Source organism: Lepidochelys kempii, chromosome 17, assembly GCF_965140265.1.
Source record: "Lepidochelys kempii isolate rLepKem1 chromosome 17, rLepKem1.hap2, whole genome shotgun sequence".
In the NCBI taxonomy this organism is placed as follows: Eukaryota; Metazoa; Chordata; order Testudines; family Cheloniidae; genus Lepidochelys; species Lepidochelys kempii.
Genome location: NC_133272.1, coordinates 17,088,137 through 17,100,562, shown reverse-complemented (window position 1 = coordinate 17,100,562; position 12,426 = coordinate 17,088,137).

The window sequence follows — 12,426 nt, the reverse complement described above, 5'->3', positions numbered from 1 at the left end:
GGCTTACTTAATTCTAACATGTTCCCTATTCCTACCATAATTCTTGGTATAAGATTTGATGTCTTAGAATTTTAAATCAACCAAGAGATGTTGGGAAGGATATAACATTTAAGGTTATACACTTCTAGAGTGCCATCAAAAACCTTTGGTAGGCCTGTTGTTGGAACAGTATTACATGCCAATAAAGTAATGAGCATTATTTAAGTGTCCACTGCACGTAAATTAATTAGAATACAAAGTGCCTGCTGTGTTCGAAGTAGACAGAAGTGATGCCTCGTTGTAATGAATTTTCTAACTTGCACATGTGTGTCTGCCCACTTAGAAAAGAGCTGCTGTATAACTTCTGGTTACTGAGCGAGTTTGTTCTTTCATCTTGGAATCGTCTTTGTGTGATTCAATAAAAGGTTAGTATGTTAAGGAAACCGAAGTGGGGGCTCGTAATGAATGCAGGAATGCGCAATCACCTAGAAGATTTCAGTTTGTCTCTTGTATTTGGCAAATGAATAAAAATGGGATCAGTTATATTTTCTTTAATAATAATAATAAAAAGCATATCTTCTCCAATCCTTGTATCTCCTTTCTACTCTCTCTCTCTCTTTAAAATAAAAGTAAAAGAAAAAAAAGCAGCAGCAGCGTTTTGGAACATCTTCAAAAGATGCAGTGGTGTCATCCTATGAGGTTATGTTCTGCCCAGCAAAGCAAACTCTGGGCTGATGAGTCATGTTGGGTTTTAGCGCCTTTTGTGTACATTAAGATTTTTTTCAGAGTAGCAGCCATGTCAGTTTGTATTCGCAAAAAGAAAAGGAGGACTTGTGGTACCTTAGAGACTAACCAATTTATATGAGCATAAGCAAGTGAGCTGTAGCTCACGAAAGCTTTTGCTCAAATAAATTTGTTAGTCTCTAAGGTGCCACAAGTCCTCCTTTTCTTATTAAGATTTTTAGAACTTTACAGGCCCTCAGCTTGATTTGAAAGGGGTGACCAAACCAGAAAACAGCAAGCCAGCAGGACAAGTCCACGGTAAGTTTAGTTACGCCACATCATTCATCTCCACAGATGATTCCTCTCATCAGAAGCAATGCTGATATTACACGCTATTGCTAATGGAAAGACTTCGTTTTCAAAGCCCATTTATTGGCTTGGACAATGACCCTGGGAATCGGCTCCTGAAAGTGGAGTGTGAGACTTCAGAAGTCCCACTCGTTGTAGCGATGGCTGAAGGTGTCGAGATGGCAGTCTGCGGCTTTACAGAATACAGAGCCCTGCATTCTCGCAAAGGATACATCGTCGTTGCAGCTGTCAGCGTGCATCCCCGCACGAGTAGATAGATAGCTGTGCTTGGGCTAGTGCACTAGAAATAGTCATGTAGCTGGGGCTAGCCACCCTCGTACAAACCCACCCTGAGCCCCTGGGTATGTACTTGGACAACTAGCCTAAGCCACCACCAGTGAGCACACTACTATTTGTAGCATGGTAGCTTGAACAGAGGTTGCATTTTTATGTCTACCTGAGCTGGGCAGCATGCTCCCAGCCGTAGTGTAGAGGTATCCTGAATTGCTCTTTTTAAATATCCCTTGTCTTTTTCCTTTTCACTCTAACCACTGGCACAGCTGAATGCCCTTGGCCAGGACACCGTGTGGAGCAGTGATCACAATTATGTGGAGTGTGGCTGCAGAAACCAAAGGTGGTCCTTCAGTTTGGAAGGCAGGGTTCAGGACTGCAGAGAACTGCCATCAATACCATGCTCTGATTGTTGCTGGAGTTCTGTGATATTGAAACAAGTGACCTAGTAGTTCTTTAAGGCACAGACAGCTTGCATTTAATGGACATGGAAGTAGGATTTCTAAGTTAACTCACGTAGAACCAAGGGCTTTATAAGATATGATCAATAGTGATGAGGGTGGTTGAGCCCTTTGTGCACTCTGAGCCCCTTTCTGGTCCCAAGAGCAGTTGCACTGAATTTCTCCCTGAATGTTTTCTCGCAAGCTGTTGGCAGTAGTGAAGTGAATGCCTGCCGCTCAGCACAGCATGTGCCTGGATTTTTTCCAATCCTTTCTATGTTCTGAACTTTTAAACAGAGTGATTTATGTACTGATAGAAGGTATTGGATTGGCAGCCCTGGAGAGAATGTGTGTTAGCAGAACAGAGAGCATGCAAGCTCCCCCATGCTGCCCTGCCCAGTTGCTTCAGTCTAGCATGAGTGGAAGGGACCGCCTCCCAGGAGCAAGAGGGGAGTTCAGACTACATGTCAAGTGAGTAATGTTGACATGACAAACTGTGTGTTTTAGGCTTATCCCCTATGGCTCTACCATTGTCCTATAACAACCCTCAAGTGTTTGAGCGTGTGGCCTATCTTGAGCTATTCTTTCCTTCTTGATTGTTTCCTTACCGTCTGCCATTAAACTAAACCAATACAGTCATACAGTAAACAGCCAATAACCAAGCCAACATTCAGTATTCATACATTATTAGAGAGCAGCTCCTCGTCTATCAGTTGTAGTTGGTTTTTTGTTTTTGTTTTGAGTAACACAGGTCCACTGCCTTGTAATTCTTCCATTTGTCAGATGAAAAACTTTTATTAAGTCTTCTGTACAGTAATAAGTTGATATCCTGTTCACTGGAGATTGTAACCAAGTGATTTAATTACATAGTGTGTTATCCTCCTTCCTTTCAGGACACAAAGGATGATGAAACTAAATTAATTTTCTTGCCAAAGATGAGTTAAATGGGTGATCAAATGTGTATGTTCAGGTGGGCATACAAGGGAAAAGTTTCAGAGTAGCAGCCGTGTTAGTCTGTATTCGCAAAAAGAAAAGGAGGACTTGTGGCACCTTAGAGACTAACCAATTTATTTGAGCATGAGCTTTCGTGAGCTACAGCTCACTGCAAGGCCAGATGAGCCATATACACTGTGTAGCCGATTGTGCCTAATAGAGGTACACTTTTCGGCCTTAGCCTTTTATTCTAAAATGTGAGCTGTGAAAACTGCCCGTCTGAGAGACACAAGGCGAGAAATCCTCACCTACCCATAGAGCAGGTACAGCACCAGGCATGCTTTCTAATGCTACCCTTCCAATATGCTCCTCTCAGGTAGGAGAGTTTAGTTCACTCTCCAGGCCCCAGCCAGTCCAGGGACTCTGCTGAGTCTGCCAACAATGATGCTCTATAGTGTGGATTTGGAGTGAATGACAGGAAACCCTTCCTGCGAGGATCTGGAGTGAGAGCACCAGCTCATTTCACAGAGGCCACAAAAGCCTTCAGATGGTAATACCTTTGGGTCACCCCTGAGCTTGGCTGGCATTCAAATAGATGAAATTGGCTGTATCTCATTACTAAGAGTCGGTCAGCCTTTAGAGGTTCAAATTACTAATCATGCATTCTCCTTATTGTAAAGTGGTAGAGTCAAGTAATGTTGACTCGAGCATAATACAAAGAGAGGTTTGCCTCCAGTACTAACTCCAGAACATAATGGGATTGTTTTCACTCAATATAACTTAACGATCACGGCAGTCTTATTCTAATATATACAGTTGAGTACACAGTTTTGTTTGTAATAATAAAATGGTTATAATTGCAGAGATATTGTTTCAACTGCTGTGAAAACTGTAAATGCACAGCTGACACTGTCCCCAAATGCACTGATATTTTGCTGTTTTCACAGGACTAATGAATTGTAACTGAATTCCAGCAGACCTGTGGAACTGGCTTAAAGTTAATAGGAGTTGCAGGTACTCAGTACCTCCATAGGATCAGGTGCCTATAATGCATGCCCCTTGGCCTATACGTTATAAGACTCTCAGAGTAAAAACAGTAGGATTTAGAAGGCCCTATATCTGGCCCTCCTGACAGTACTGATTTCCATTTTGCTGGGCTCCTGTACTGTGGAGCTTCTGTTCCCACGTCTATATTTTTTCCACATTGCTATGAAAAGTGATTTTAAACAAAGTTGAAAAATAAAATTCTGTTTTTTGTGTTTATGTATATCATCTGCTACAGTGAGGGGACAGTGGGTCAGGACTCTGAAAAAGAAAGGCAAAGGCAACCATTTTTGAAAATCTTGGCTTAAAACTAGGAGTTTAAATCCATATTAAAGGACCTGAGTAAGTGGCCTGATTTTCTAAATACCCACCTCTTCCTAATGGTGGGAGCTGCTGCATGCTCAGTACTTTAAAAAATGAGGCCACTTACCTAAGATCCTAACTGTGGACTTAGGAGCCTAACCATAGGCATCCATTTGTTGAAAATCTTGAGTGGAGGCATTTAGAAACACGCAACTGGAAAGGACCTTCAATCCTAGCTCATCAAATCCTATTGCAGACAACCTATCATACAGTCTCATTTATAAATGTACTGAGCTTCATCTTAAAAGCTAATTAGGTTGTCTGCCCCTTCTAGTCCTACTGGAAGATCCTTATTCCCTGATGATTAGAAATCTTGTTCTAACTCCCAGCTTAAATGTATTCATGGCCAATTTAAGGATATCTCTAATCTGCTGAATGGAAAAAAAAAACAGGACAATAAGTACTACCTGGGATTAATATTCAGTATGATGAGCCATGCAACGCAAACCCCTTTACTGCTCTTCACTGCCGCTGCAGGTTAGGGTTAGAACAAGGTTTCTTAAAACACCAAGACTCCACTGGACTTCCGAAGTGCAAGGGGCGGCATTGGAGCCGGAGGTTGCCCAACATACCGGAGATGTACGAGAGTGCACAAAGTGGATACGATGAATTGAAAAAGCCCAGCTCATTTTCCCTAATGGCCATGCTGAAATCTTATTCCACAGCAGGTCCGGGTCAAAACACTTCTGCAAAACACTGGGATCACCCGACTGAGCTGCGTAGTGGCTGACTGAAGTGCAGGTCAGATTGTAAATGAATAGCTTCATTTATTTCAGAATTTTATGGCCACTGCCTGGGGAAAATAACCTGATGGTATGGTGTTGAGTTACCACAGAAGGTAGAGATGGTAAATACTACACTGGCAATCCCATTCATCTTCCTGTACTACATTTTCTAGTGCTTTGTCCACTTTTAAATGCCTCAAGCAGGATAAATAAAACTTGCTGTAGATGCCACACTGATAAGGTATGTATGTATCAGTATGTAGGTAGCTAAACTGCACCTATTTCTCTTGGAAGGCAACCAATGAGCCTAATTTCACCATAGAAACAGCCACGTGATTTAAACTTGGACTCCCCTCCAGGTCAGAGGTACATGCTGCTCACCCCCACTTAATTTTCACTCTTCCACAAACTTGACACACGTCACTCCAAGTTATTTAGTCGGAGTCATGGGGCTAAATCTCATGCAGGGGAATTAGTTTTCTCTGGCACTTTGTCCTCCTGGAAGTCATGGAGGACAGAGCTGTTTGCCTAATCCTTCAAATGGGAAGGCACACTTCCTAAAGAGAATTCTGTGATTTGAATTCTGTCTACGGAATTGGGTTTTTTAAGCTGGCATCAGATATGCCCGTCTCCTACCTATTAACCTAGACACACTGTGTGGTCTTATCCTCCTCTAATAGCATGTGATTAAATATGATTCATCATCATCTCTGAACAAACTGCTGAGCGCATGCAAGTCGAAGAATGTCAGGGAATGAGGTAGATACAGTTATTTTCATACCAGCTGCTTTCTCCTGTAAATTCAGTTGATATTGTTAAGCGCTGTCACGTTGTAGCTGGCCAGTGTCTCCTGGTTTAGTGCAATGACTAATGCTTTCTGCTACACTTTAACGAGCCTGTGCAGTTTGGAGACAAAGTGGCACTAGGAGGGACTGGCAGTAACAATGAGATTGTAGTGTTCACTGTGGATATCAGTGACTTTGAAGGATGTGGACAGTCTCTGCCTTGGAGAGAATGAAACCTCAACACTAATGGAGGTGGGGTACATTTGTGCCAGGTCAAATTTTTAAGGAATTATTTTTTGCTTGTCTTAGAAGTGCAGGGGAGGATAAGGAGATGGGGTTGAAGTGTCTTAATTGCTGATGCCTCCTGAAAGGCAAACTTATTTCATAATGGAAAGTAAGTCACGTGATCAGAGAGATGACTCTAGTGGGATGCTGCATGCTCCCTAGAGAAGAAACAATGCTGCAAGTGTGGGTCTGCTCAGAAATGACTTCAACTAGGGCATTGCTGGGGCTTCATTTTTTGTTATCTCAGTGACCTCAGATTAGACCTGTTTTGTTACAAGTAAATACATTAACTTCCAACTCTGCAAACTTGCCCTAGAGCTGAGTCAAGCTGAGTTCTCTTTGGCCCCTGTTCCATTCCTGGTGATATATTTTGCAGCCCAAATACAGTGGGGTTGTACAGATGTAGGAATAGGAACTTAGTAATTCCACTCCACTGAATCTTTGTTTGGCTCTGCAGAGCTAGAGGGAGTAAAGTTAAAATCTTACCTGTCATGGGTGAGAGAGCTAGGAACATTGCCCAGGTTTATGTTCGGCTTGGGGGGCCTAAACACTGGTCTGGGATGAGATGCAGCTTGTTCAGGTGGCCCTGCAATGCATGCCACTAGCAAAAGGGACCACTAGACAGCAGGTCTGCCCCGCCAGCTCTACTCTGTATTTCCTCCCCAGCCAGGCTTTGCTGCCTCACCAGCAAAGGCATGGAGGGCCCGATCTTTCTCTTGACTTGAAAGGGGACAGCTCCAGGCCCCTTCGGATTGATGCTTCCCAGCTCTAGCACTTCACTGGCAACCTGATTTTGTAGAGCATATGTGGCCTAGTGGCAATAACAAGAATTCATACGCATTTTCAGGAAAGGGCAGATACAGGAATCTTTAGAGTTAAGAACTACACTTCTTGGTTTTTCTCCAGGTCATCCCCATTTCACCCTCTATTGCTCACCTGGGTGATGTTCTGTGGGCCAGAAGAGAGGCTTTTATATGCAGCCATCCTCAAAGTTTGCTGCCTTAGGTTGGAGTTCATTTGATCTTCGTCACGGTTCCTTGACCTCTGCCTCCAAGAGCCTCAAAGGTATTTTAAATTCAAAATAAACTGTACTGAGATTTACCCTGTTTCTAAAGGGTAAATCTTAGGAAGCAGCTTCAATGCCACTGGCATGCATGGTGGGTCACTTGTCCGCTCAAACTCATACCATTGTTAAAGGGTAGAAAACCTGCTATAGAAAAATCAACTGATGACGTTTCTGGGTGAAACTGGCCAAATTGAGCTCACAGGGATTCATGACATCTTCCTCTCAACATTCAGCTTGCTAAGGGTCCATTGCTTAATTTGTGCCAGGGCTGAGCCCTGACACCTCTAGGCTTGGCAGGTCATACACCTCGCACCTCTGGGCTTGCTGCATCAGTTATGAATGTAAAAAAACTCGCTTGAGCCCTGGCACCTCTTTCATTACAAATTAAGTGCTGTAAGGGTTCACCCTGTGGGTTTGGCCTGGAATTTCAGGGACCTCCGCCCCCCAGACACTGAGTTTGGTATGGTTTTGTGTTTAGTAATGCTGTTCTTTTCAGGTTCCTTTTACCATGTCCATAACCATGGTGTGTTTGTTTGTCTCTAACATGGTTAGTACAGGCCACATCAGGAGGTTAAGCTGGCCAAGAACCAATGCAGATCAAATCAGATGGGAGACAGGGCCAGCAGGTGCACAAGAAGCATATGGGGATAGGATGGTGGGAAAGAACTGGTGGTGTGGGAAGGGGCAGAGCAGGGAGGAGGTCAGGAAAATGAAAATTACTTGCGGTATCCATTGAAAACCCATTTCACAGACATACAGTGTCTGATTTAACAGTAGTGACATTCAGATTTTTCAAAGAAACATCAAACTAATTTATTTCTTCAAAGGATTCATTTTAATTCCTCATTAAAATCAGCAAAATACATGGGTGTCTCCCATTTTAATAGGATTAATTTTAGAGCCCCCCCCTGCCATGGGTTCTTTTCTTCAAATATCCTATATGAAAACGGCTCATCAGATTGAATCAGGTGTTTTTTTTTCCCTCTCATTGGCAGTGAGGAAATTAATTTTTATGATGAGGGAGAACAGAATAAAGGGGATGAATCTCCTCCACCTGCCCAGCCCTTCACTTTCATTCAGTTCAGTTGCTCTAAATGAAGCCAATATTTTCCTGTGTCAACAGTAGCTAATTATTCATAGGGCTTCCATTTCCACCAGGAGATTTGTCTCTCCAATATCAGTCATTACCCTAATTACTTTCGTGTTTGGTTTACTTTATATTGCTCTTTGCCACCCAGTGTGGAAATGCCATAAGAAGCATTGATACTTTAAACAGAGAGGAAGTGGAGACACTTGTATCCAGAGCCAAAGCTTATAGCTCAGGCCTACTTTTCAATGCAGGGTTGCAATCTCTGATGCTGGGCTTTCATGTATTAGGGCCAACAGTTCTGTTGCCTTTGAGACACAGATTAACTATAGCTCCTGGGTTCAGTTTGCTAGTCTGAGACCATTTGTACTGGTTTCTGTCGGTTTTACTCTTTGAACAACTGAAAGGAGTGGGGGGGGGGGAAATCTAACATTCCTTTTATATGTCTCTCTCAAAGCAGTTTAGAAAGGCAAAAGTTAGTATTATTATCCCCATGTTATAGGTAGAGAACCCAAGGCATAGCTGGGAATAGAACCTAGGTCTCCTGACTCCCTGCTCAGTGTCATATTTATTAGAGCATGGCACCTCTCTCTGTGGGACGGGGGGCATAAATGTGATGGGAGTCTAACCAGACCAAGAAGTGGGTTTACTGACCACCCGTGTTTGCATAGGATCATGAGATTCTGTTGCTTCTTCATGACACCTTGCTGTATGTTTGTTTGGACTTGTGGCAGCAGGGCCACTGGTAGGTGAGGCAAGAACCAGTTACAAAAGGAGTAAGGTGGGGAAGGTGCAAAGTGAAGGCAGAAAGTAATGCTGTCCCACAGCCTGGAGCACCGATAGTGTGGAGACACACCTCAGGCATCAATCAATCACAAAGCAGATGTGTAGGGCCCTTCATTTTCAGTTTTTATTTTATTTTATTTTATTTTTCCCTGAAATTTATCAGTGTTTGTTATACAACAACAAAAACAGGTGGAAATCAGTGCAAAAATATTAATAATTTTTCAGGGTAAATATTGGGGTTTATTTTGTTGGACGAAAAGATGGGGAAAAGGTATTCAGTACATTAATGCTCTGAATTCCGTTCATCAATGTGGTTTGCTGCAGAACTAAAACAAAACTCAAAACACAATGCCACCTCTGAGTTTAAGAAAACAATCTCTCTCTAATCCCCAAATAAAACTTTTCATTTGAATAAACAGTTTACTGTTGTAGACTTAGAACTATTAGCTATAAATATTTACATTTAATAATTGGGCCACACCATTTACAGTGCGTACACTCAGCTTCATCCTTTTCTCTTGTTTTTGTTTAAAACTTTCGAATACCTCCTTGTGTTCTAGAACATATTCTGATACAGATTTTCGTTTTCTTTCCATTTTAGTGTGTCAGATCTTTAAACCATTATCTGCTAACGGCTTGAACTGTGTATGTAGTGGGTGTGTGGTTCATCTGTACATTCAGAGCTTGCGTGTGTGCCTGTTTGTTATTGTGTGTATCTTCTAGACTAATACATAGCCTTCCTTCAACAGGCAGCTTTGCTATACACACAGACAAATGTATTATCTTACTACATATATCTCATGCAATGTATTGTATTTTCCTAATAAGACAAGTTATTTTTTATATATTTAAATGATACAAAAGTAGGGTGAAAATCAGAAAAATACTGAATAATACTTTTTGTAAAACCTGGGAATTTTTCGGTAAAAAATCAGTTTATCTGAAAACAAAGGGGCTTACAGATGTGATATGATGGGATTGACTGATGTAGCCTGTCATGCTGCAGGAGGCAGCCAGGGAGGAATCTTGTGCAAACAGAATAGAGTCACCATGCTTGTAAAATAAATAATAATTCTCAAGTTCATTCCATGCTAGGATCTCAAAAAGCTTTGCAAAGATCAGTGAATAAGTCCTTCTGACCCCCTTGTGGTTAAGCTGTATTGTCCCCATCATAAAAGTGAGAAAACAGAAACACAGAGAGGTGAAGGATTGTACTCGTTCCGGGAGCTCAGGGCTATTTTTTCAGGTGCACAGCATCCATAACTGGGGCCAGATAGTCCAAAGAGCTCAGCTCCTATTTAGACATCTAAATCAAAGCCACACTTACAAAAGTGCCCAGCAACCAGCAGCTCCCGTTGTGAAGCTTATGGCCAGATTCTCAGAAGCTCAGCAGCACTTGGCACACGGAGTTCTTCTGAAAATCCGTCTGCTTATTTGGTGCTGAAAGTGGGAGCTGAGCTCTCTTGAAAACTGGCCCCAGTTATGGCACCAGAGCCCTTCTGAAAATTCTGGCTCTAAGTGACTTGCTGAAAGACGTGCACTGACTCAGTGGTAGTGCTCAGCCCTCACTGCGGCACCTAAATAAAGGCCAGATTTTCAGAGGTGCTCAGCACCCAAACATCTTCCACTATAACCCTCGTGCCCACATGTTCCTAACAGCTTGAAACCAAATATGCTGAGCACTTTTGAAAATCCAGTTGCTTACTTTAGTTGCCACTTTTGAAAATTTGGCCCTGATTGTGGGTGCTGAGCATTTCATTCTTATAGTGGAAGGCAAGTTCTCTCTTGAGCCACAAACTGCTGCTGAACGGGCAGTCAGGCTGCTAGGGAACAGCAAAAAAAGGTCAAAATAGCCTAGGGAGCTTTAAAAAGCATCCCTTGCCCAGGTTTAAACTGAGCTTGACTTCAGAGTTGGAAAGAAATGTTCCGATAAAACTTCAGTGGCTTCAAGTCCATTTTCTCTACAACAGAATAAAACAGCCCTAAAGGACAATACGAGAGTAAAGTCTCGTTGATTTCCTTTTAAAATAAAATAGCAAGCTGGAGCAGAAAGGTAGTTCATGAAGTGGAAGGATGAAATGTGAATGAGGATTCATTTCCATAAATAGCTGGCATGCATCTGAGTGTGTCAGGAACCACTAATTGCACATCAAGGGACTTGCCAAACCCACCTGAGGGTGTTCACTGAAACTGCTGTATTAAAAAGTTAAAGCTCTTGATCTACTCTGTGGTGAGAGGAATTGTTATTGACAAGAAGCAAATCAAAACTGCCTCCTTCTACTGGAGAGAGCAGATAATTAATTGGCTACAAGGGAATGAAACAGACAAACACCACTGCGAAAGAAAGCGCCCCTTTTCAGAGTGATATTACACTGCCACCACTGTGCAAGCTGGATTGAGTCTATGGCATAGACTCAGAATTGCTCATCTGTGGGGCATAGTCCCTTTGCAACGGCTAAGACTGCATTCTCTTGCTCTGCAGGGCTGGAATCTTATCCCTGCTTTTGCTATGAAGTTCCCTGGGGCCATGGAGGGGATTGCAGTGCAGAGATAACTTCCTAGCTGGCCGTTACTTATTGACAATACTTCTTCACATTCAAGCAGTTCTTGGACATCGCTACCAGTTGGCCAGGCTCACGGTTTGCTTCCAGCAGCCAGTATCTGCTATCAAATGCTGTAGGAATGCTCAAGCCCTACCTTCGGTAAACCCCAGAGGCCTTCACAGCAGCCTAAGCACCAGAGCAGGTTTGAGTGTACACAGAGGAACAGTAGGCAGGCAGAAGTCATGAACAAGCCTCACACTTGCTCTGGCAGCCTGGTGTGAGCATAAGGCAAGAACAAGTAGGGGACAATATAAATTGGTCCAGGTGAGGGAAAGAAGGCATCCTATTGTGTAGGGAACATACTGTTTCATTATGAGAGGCCTGTTGCTTGCAGAGGGAAATGTACTTTAAGAAGCTGGGTGTTTTTATTTTCTTTCGCACATGGAATGAACTGACCTATGGTTACCTACAGTATCTGGGTGAGAACACTGGGGCTAGAGTAGGATGTAGAGTCAGCCATCTAGATAGAATACAGATAGAAGTGGTACTGCTGGTACTCTTTCACCACGCTGATTTGCTAGTACGTAGCATGGTACACCCACACAGCAACAAACCAGATGCTCCCTTAGCCATGGCTTGTGGAGGCCTTGGAAGATCTTGTGTTGGAATACAGAGATTCTGAGCCTAACATCGTGGTATCTTTCAGTCATAGATATGCTCGTCCTTGCCTAGGCCCCACACAACAGGAAGACCTTAAAGAAATAGAGAAGGGGAAGGGAGAGAAGAGACTTGGTAGCCAGGGACACCCAGTTTGGTTCACAAATTGCCAGTTGATGCCACCCAAACTTCCATGCATGACACTTGAGACATTTCTATTCTCTGTGAAATTAAACAAGCAACCTCAGCCAAATCCTTCAAATGAGGCAGCCAGTCACTTGTAGCAATTATGTTGATATACACTCCGTCATTATCTTCTGTCTTGGCAGAGGACAGTCTGAGTGTCTTTAGACGTAATCTATACTCTGGTG